The sequence below is a fragment of the Nicotiana attenuata genome, unplaced genomic scaffold, assembly GCF_001879085.1.
Source record: "Nicotiana attenuata strain UT unplaced genomic scaffold, NIATTr2, whole genome shotgun sequence".
Taxonomy (NCBI): Eukaryota; Viridiplantae; Streptophyta; class Magnoliopsida; order Solanales; family Solanaceae; genus Nicotiana; species Nicotiana attenuata.
Genome location: NW_017673424.1, coordinates 112,921 through 122,297, shown reverse-complemented (window position 1 = coordinate 122,297; position 9,377 = coordinate 112,921).

Below are 9,377 nucleotides of genomic sequence, written 5' to 3'. Positions count from 1 at the left end.
GCGGGCTGTGGATCACCTGCTGCCTGAATCGTGGGGCGAGGACCCTGCTGCTGAGAGCTACCCGATGCTCGAGGGCAAAACCTGACAATGTGACCGGGGTCACCACAACCATAACAAGATCTCGGCTGCTGCGACTGCTGCCCCTGTCGACCCGAATGTCCTCCCCTGAAGCTCTGAAGTGGGGGTGCACTGATAGGCCGCTGATCTGACAAATGCTGCTGAGAACCACCGCTGCCTGGAGTACCATGAGAAACCTGAAGCGCAGACTGAAAGGGCCTCGGTGTCTGATCCCTACCATAGGAATCTCTACCTCCAGATGAGGTACCACTGAATCTGCCAGAATGACGAGGCCTCTTGTCCGACATCTGACCACCTCCCCGAGTGAGGGCCATCTCAACTCTGCGGGCCGCATTGGCCGCCTCCTGGAAAGAGATATCACTACCAACTCCCATGGCCATCTGAAGTCGGATCGGCTGAATCAATCCATCAATGAATCTCCGGACCGTCTCCCGCTCTGTAGGGAGTATCACAACTGCATGGCATGCCAGGTCGATAAATCTAGTCTCGTACTGAGCAACTGTCATGGAGCCCTGCTGGAGGCGCTCAAACTGCCGACGAAGTGCCTCCCGCTGAGTGACGGGGAGAAACTTCTCCAAGAATAACTCCGCGAACTGATCCCATGTCAAAGCTGGGGACCCTGCTGGTCTAGATAGGCAGAAATCTCTCCACCAAGTCTTGGCGGATCCTGCAAGCCTGAAGGTGCAAAAATCGACCCCGTTGGTCTCCACTATACCCATAGTCCTGAGAATCTCATGACAACTGAATAGAAAATCCTGGGGATCCTCCGATGAAGCACCGCTGAAGGTGGTGGTAAAAATCTTGTAGAACCGATCAAGTCTCCACAAAGCGTCCGAAGACATGGCCGCTCCATCTCCGGCCTGAGCTGTAATACCTGTCTGAGCTGCCACTGCGGGCTGAACCACTGGAACCTGAGTCTGGGGAGCTACCTGCTCCGGAGTACGTGTAGCAGGAGTCTGAACCCCTCCTCCAGCCTGAGGAGTGGCTGGTGCTACTGGCAGCAAACCCGCTCTAGTGACACTGTCCATAAAGCCTGCCAGTCGGACTAGGGCATCCTGGAGATCCGGGGTGAACATGACCCCTCCTGGGACCTGAGCTGGGCCCGTCTGAGCTGCTGGGGCTGGAACCTCCTCATCATAGTCAATATGAGGCTCCACCTCTGGAACTGTCGTCTGGGGCTGGGCTCTGCCCCTGCCTCGGCCTCTGGCACGGCCTCGGCCTCTGCCCCTCGCAGGCGCTGCTCCGGGCTCGGACTGCTGCGCGGTAGAAGAAGAAGCACGTGTTCTCGCCATCTGCGAAAGAACAGAGTAGAAGGACAATCAGTATTGGAGAAACAGAATCGCACGACAAGAAAGAACAAAAGTGAAATTTTTCCTAACTCTATAGCCTCTGGGGGATAAATACAGACGTCTCCGTACCGATCCCTCAGACTCTACCTAGTTTGTCCGTGAGTAGCGAGACCTATGTAACCTAGAGCTCTGATACCAACTTGTCACGACCCGAATTTTTCCCACCATCAGGCGTCGTGATGGCGCCTACTAACGGAGCTAGGCCAGCCATACATTAAACATTCGTTATTCAACCTCAACAATATAATATACTAACAACAGTTAAAGAAATGCGGAAGACTTTAAGTTTAACAAAAGATATAAAAAAAAATGCGGAAGTTTGAAACACCTCTCTACCCAAAATCTGGTGTCACTAGCTCACGGACTACTATAGAATACTACAACAAGTCTGAATGGAAGAAATACACATGTCTATTTCGATACAATGAAAACAAACTGAAATAAGGAAAGGGACTTCGGCCTGCGAACGCCAGTTAGGCTACCTCGAGAGTCCCTGAACTGAAGATGGCTCCCGGATAAGAATCCTACTGCTGCTGTCCGAAAGCTGCTCCTGGATCTGTGCACAAAGAAATGCACAGAGTGTAGCATCAGCACAACCGACCCCATGTGCTGGTAAGTGCCTGGCCTAACCCCGGCGAAGTAGTGACGAGGCTAGACAGGACTACCAAACCAACCTGTACAATTTTTATATACAAATATGCAACAAAAGGGAAAGAAAATACCGAAACTAAACAGTAAAAGTGAGGGAAACATGCTATGGGGAAAGTACAATTGGATATAAAGTTCATCAGCGTAATTAAGAAACATGGCACAACAATAATTATCAAAGAATAAGAAGTTCAATAGTTGCACGGCATCACCCTTCGTGCTTTTACTCTCAATCTCACCCAAAGTAGTCAAATAAAATGCACGGCATCACCCTTCGTGCTCTTACTCTCACATAGCTCTCATCTCATGGCACGGAATGACCCTTTGTGCAAATATAATCAAATTAGAGCACGGAAAGTACCTTCGTGCATAAATAGTCAAAACATAGCACGGAGCGACCCTTCGTGCAAATATAATCAAGAATAGCACGGAATGACCCTTCGTGCAATTTCACTCTTCCTCACCCAAATAACAGTCACAACCAAACGGGCAAGAGGAATAAACAAGTAATATGAACTATCCCGGCAAGGGCAATACTCACTGTAATCAAACCATCCCGGCAAGGGATTAATCACAACTCCTTTCAATACGTTCATCTCTTACTCAATGGTATTTATCATTCGAGCCAATGCTCCAAAATATTAATATTTCACAACTTATCCTCAAACTCTTCACATTTGCAGAAAAACATATTGTAGCTTAGAAGAGTTCCCAATTATCTCAAAAATCAAGTACAAACAAAGACCCACGGTCATGCTAGACTCCGGTGTATAGACACTCGTCACCACGCCTATACACCGTACTCGATCAATTAGCAAATAACATTCATAATACTCTAATCCTATTCCTTCAAGCCAAAGTTAGATCAAACACTTACCTCGAAGGTTTACGGCCAACTCAATCCTTAAGCAATGCCTTTCCTTTCGAATTTAGCTCCAATTCAATCGTATCTATACACAATTGATTTAATATCATCAATAATACTCAACAATCCAACCCAAATGCCTAAATATAATTTTCCCAACATTCTGCCCAAAATTTGCAAAACCGACCCCGTGCCCGCTTGGTCAAAACACGAGGCTCGAACCAAAAATAAATTCACCCATAACCCCACGAGTTCAAATATATAGTTTGTTCCAAGATTCGACCCCAAATTGGGGTTGAATCGCCCAAAAGTCCCAAAACCCCCATTTTCTACCTTGAATTTCATGATTTAGGGCCAGGGATTTGATAGATGATGATAGGAAATGAAGAAGATGAGTTAAATGATACTTACCCAAGGAACTTTGATGAAGGTTAGCTCTAAAATTCGCCTAAGTGCTGTGGAGAAGACAAGGTTTGAGACAAATGGGAAAAATCCCGTAATAGCTACTGTTTTGAACTTAAAAATTCGCTGGGTAAATTGTTCATCGCGTTCGCGTGATAACTGTCGCGTTCGCGTTGAAGGAAGGCAGGCAGGCATCGCGTTCGCGTGAGAGAGGTCGCGAACGCGTAGAAGAAAGTGTTGAGGTTTCCAGGGACTGTTATACGCGAACGCGACAAGGGGACCGCGTTCGCGATGAAGGGCGGGGCTGAGCTACGTGAACGCGTGAAAGCAAGCGCGAACGCGATGAGTAAAAATGAGGGCCAAGTCTTCTGAGTCAAATACTCTACGCGAACGCGATAAGGCAGATGCGAACGTGATGAAGGACGAAGCTGAAGCTTCGCGAACGCGGGAGGCCTAACGCGAACGCGAAGAAGAAATCACTAGGCACCTATTGCAGATTTTCTGCAATTTTCCTAAGTGCAAAACTACCTCGAACACCTCCGAAAACACTCCCGAGCCCTCGGGGTTCCTAACCAATCACACACACTAACTCTATAGCATCCTACGAACTTGCTCGAATGATCAAATCTCTAAAATAACATCAAAATAAAAGAATCAAACCCCAAAACTCATAATTTTCCATTTCAAAGTTCATAAGCCTTAACTTTAGATATTTAGGTCCGAAACACGTCAAACGACGTCCGATTTCGACCAAATTTCACAGGAAGCGCTTAACGCATATTTAAGACCTGTACCGGGCGTCAGAACCAAAATACGAGCCCGATACCTATATTTTCTAACTCATTTTCATTTCCATTTTTCCTTTATAATTTCAGAAAACAATTTAACAGAAAAATTCTTTTACCGGGGTTCTGGACCTCGAATTTCGACTCCGGGCACATGCCCGAGTCCCATATTTTTCTACGGACCTCCCGGGACCGTCACATCACCGCTCCGGGTCCGTTTACCAAAAATGTTGACCAAAGTCAACTATATCAATATTAATATCATAATTCTTCAAATTTTTCACAGAACTCATATATTTTAACATATAAATTTTCCGGCTTCGCGTCCGGACTGCGCACGCAAATCGAGGCAACCAAAAGTGAGGTTTCCAAGGCCTCGGAAGCCCGGAGAAAGGGAGAAATACGGTGATGACCCTTTGGGTCGTCACAGAGGAAGACATAACTTCTTCTAAAGTTTGAAGCTCATTTTCTAACAAGAATGTCAGAAAATATTATCCAATGGAAGCAGTTGTCATTTGACGTCTTGGATTCACCTCATTAGGTGTACTTTCCTTTGCTTCTTCCCGAGTTCGCTTAGATTTTCACTAGACGACTCACATTTCTTTTTATACGGATAAATATTCTCAAAGTATTCAGCATTATCTGATCCGATTACCGTATTAATATGAATGTCGGGATTTTACGATTTATGAATCGGAAAACAATATGCCTTACTATTTCTTGCATATATTATAAAAACGGAATCAACAGTTTTCGATCCAATTTTTATCTTTTTGGGTTTAAGAACTTGCACTTTACCCAAATACCCCCCCACACTTGGAAATATTTCAAGTTGGATTTTCTTCTTTTCCAGTTTTTTTTTATATGGAATGGAATGTGTCTTGCTATGGGGAACGTGAATGAGTATTCGGTAAGCTGTAAGCATAGCTTCCACCCCACAAGTTTTGGGTAAACCAGAACTTATCAACTAGGCATTTATCGTCTCCTTTGACGTTCTATTCTTTCTTTCCACAATTCTATTAGATTGCGCAAAGTAAGGGGCAATTGTTTGGTGAATAATGCCATATTCCAAACATATTTCTTCAAACACCGCCTCTATTACTTTGTAGAGCCAACCACATGAACTGTTGTTTGTGTCATAATAGAGTCAAAATAAATGGTGAAGTTTTTAATCTTCAAACCAATCTGACAGAATCAGAATTAATAAACGGTGAAGTTTTTAATCTTCTAACCGAGTAATACCTGATACCGGATCTAATAAACGGTGAAGTTTTTAATCTTCAAACCGAGTAATATGTGACACAATCAAATTTAATAAACGATGAAGTTTTTAATCTTCAAACCGAATAATAAATTAGAGTAGAAAATCACTAAGATTTAATCTCCAAAACGAGTATAAAGTCACTTAGACTTTAATTTCCGACAAATGAATAGAAAGTCACAAAGACTTTAATCTCAACAATCGAGTAAAAAATCACGCGGATTTTGATCTCGAAGCAGGAGTAAAAAAATCGCGAAGATTTCAGTCTCCATATAACACTTTATGAGAATTTTAATTCCCTTTCCAAATGGTTTTCCAACTAAACCGTTATAACACATTAAACAGTTTGATCTCTTTCTTTAATCAAACACATATATGTTCATCTTTACATATTTTATATTCATGATCTCAAGATACTTCAAGTATTATTGTAAGCCTAATTCATGTCTTACAACCTTGAATATAATTTCATGCATACTAACCAACAAATCAATTTTATTTGGTAAACAGAATAACAATTTTCCTTCAACAATATGTTATTCGTAATCCCAACACGCAAATAAGATATTTTGAGATCATCACATAATAAACATCTTCCCTAACATTTACAAAATTAAATTTCATAAATCACATAGGATAGAAGATTAATTGAAAAAGAATAGAATAAGAAAGTATAACCCGATTTTTATCAATTTATAAATTAATCGTGGTCTGCAATCAGGAATTCCTCCACTTTACTTTCTACCACCCAGATGCGCTTCAGAAATATTCCAATAGCTTTGAGATCTTGTCTACTTTTAATTTCACCACGGTTGAACACTCCAAATTGACATGAGTGCTCGATGATAATATCTTTCCAACCGTATGCTAAAGAAGTCCTCTAATTGCATTCAGCAGAGGAACCAAGTCTTTCTTAAAACTTAAAAGTATCACATTGTCCCTTGAAAGTGTCAAAAATGCAATATGTAGTAACAAGGCAGTTTTGTTTTCATCAAAGTGAAGCAACAGTTGTCTCACCGTCTACCTTCAAACGAAATTAATTACCTTTCGCAATAGTGACACTGAGCCAACATACGCATCGTCTAGGAAAAAAGAAAAGAGATGTCAATTTGAAATCGACTCACTTCTATTAAATGATGAACACAAAAAAGTACTAAATTCCTTAAGATTGTTGGTATTACTGTGTTCAAAATTAGAAAAGTAAACAAACGTTAGTTCAATAAACAAAACGTAAAATAATTCCGAGCCCACTGAATGCACAGTGTATCCTTAAGGAATTTAATCCACTCACTGTTGCCCAAGGTATACGGATTAATTCCTCCCAGGATAGAACGGAATAAATATTCTGTGATAGCGGCACTTCAAATCACAAAACTTCAGCGATCTCAACAAACAGAGCAAATCACACTTGACACTTAATTTTATTTAGAAAATAATGCAACAATGTAGAAAAGAGGGGAGAAGATTTCAGATTTTACATGTATGATTTCATGTCTGAAAAATGAGGCCAAGCCTCTAAATTTATAGACAAAGGAAGGGTGATATGGAGAGGTGCAATCTAAAAGGTGCCTCTTCCATTTCCCATTCACACCCCTTAATAAAAACGCAACATATTTTCCACAGAGTGAATGGTTATTTTGAGAATCCTTATTGTTCTCATTACCACAATGATGACGATTATAATTTCGTCTATTATCACGTCCACATCCATTGATACCTTCACGGTAATAATTTTGTCTTCTTTCAGACTTATCACATACTGCTATCACATTCTCTTAAGGGAATGAGAATGGAGCAAATTCAATGGGACGAGTTTTCAATTCTTTGCCCATAATCACACATGAATTTGATCATGGCGAGGCATATAAATTTTACCACTTCAGGTGGTTATAATTTGTTACAAACTCCATTAGAGTTATAATCAAACTTTGTTGTCTTTGCTTGTATTTAAAATCAAAGTATAGAATAAAAGAGAAAAATACGGTAAATGTTTTACCTTAAATCCAGAATTTAATCATGAATGAAGTTCATGGAATAATTGACAATTATTATGCTCAATCCCAAAGCTTCTACTCAATTGGTTAGAGTCTCGTGTTGATAACGTGTTATAAAACAATAAAAGAACAAGAACAATATTGCAGAGAAAAAGAGAGAGAGGATTCTTATTGATTTGGGGTGAATTCCAATTTAATAGAACCCCCTATTTATAGGGAGAGGGTGACTTAGCCACCAAGTAATAAACCCTAGATACTCTCTAAATATAGGGTGAATGACACAGTTACCTACAAAAATAAAACTATTTACCCTTACCTACCCATTTATTTTTCTACCCATCAAACTAATTACATTTCCTACCCATAGTAGTTTTTATGGGGAGTTTTCTCTTTTTTCTCAAATTCTTTTTTATTTCTATGCTTCTTTTTTTCCCCTTTTTTTCTCCTTTTTTTTTTCTCGTTTTCTTCTTCTTTTTTTCGTTTTTTCTCTTTTCCTATTCATTTATTTTTGCCCAAATCGTATTATTGTTATTTTTACCATAACTTATTTCACACTCAATTTTGACTCCTTTATTTTTTATTTTCTTTATTTTTTGTTCCTTTTCTAATTCTATTTAACTCCTTTTTTCTTTTATTTTCTTTATTTCTTGTTTCTTTTCTAATTTCATTTAACGTATTTTTTTAATATTATTTTTTTTCTCTTCATAATCTAATTTTATTTTCTGTTTCACTATTTTTTATTATTCTTTTTTTTATACAATAAGAAAAATAACTGATATAGTAAATATTTGTTCACCTTTTTTAAATATAACTAGTATAATATACCTTTTGTCTTTTTTCTCATTTTTTAATTCAATTATTAAACTGAAATAATATCAGTTGTCACTTGATCTAATTCACTGAATATCACGCTGACTACTGCTAAGCACCATAAATTACATAATCAGCTTCTAAGAATCAATATGTGATTGCCATGCAAACCTTGATCTCCTTCCCAAAAAATATGAGTACACACTCTACCATTAGCAGTAATACAACTAGTTATGGAACAAGAAAACACAATCTACAACCACCAAATCTCCATATATACTAGTTAGAATAGAAATGATAATAAAATACTAAAAAATGCAATTAAAGTATAAGTAGTAACAAAAAAGACTTCTAGTACCATATGATACCAATATGGTATACATGTATACCAACAGAGTATATGATTGCTCTAGAATATTGTTACAACAATCTGCGACTATATCAATGTACCAAAACATTAAAGGATGCAATAAAAGTATGAGAAAATTACATGCTCGCATTGCAAGCTAAAATTCACAAAGCAACTTACTCTATATTAACAGGGTATGTAGTTGTATCGGGTCGCTCCAACAATTGCCTGTAACTATAAAAATTATTACATAATACACATAATCTATATCCATCTGTACAAAAAAATTCTAACACTGCAAATCATGTTCATATAAATAACTCCAGAACAGAATTCACTTAAAAATACAGCTAAAACACCAAAAAAAATGTTAAAACTGACCATATGATACCAATATGGCANTCGATCCAATTTTTATCTTTTTGGGTTTAAGAACTTGCACTTTCCCCAAATACCCCCCCACACTTGGAAATATTTCAAGTTGGGTTTTCTTCTTTTCCATTTTTTTTTATATGTGGAATGGAATGTGTCTTGCTATGGGGAACGTGAATGAGTATTGGGTAAACTGTAAGCATAGCTTCCCCCTCCTCCCCCCCCCCCCCCNCGGTAAGCTGTAAGCATAGCCCCCCCCCCACAAGTTTTGGGTAAACCAGAACTTATCAACTAGGCGTTTATCGACTCCTTTGATGTTCTATTCTTTCTTTCCACAATTCTATTAGATTGCGCAAAGTAAGGGGCAATTGTTTGGTGAATAATGCCATATTCCAAACATATTTCTTCAAACGCCGCCTCTATTACTTTGTAGAGCCAACCACATGAACTGTTGTTTGTGTCAT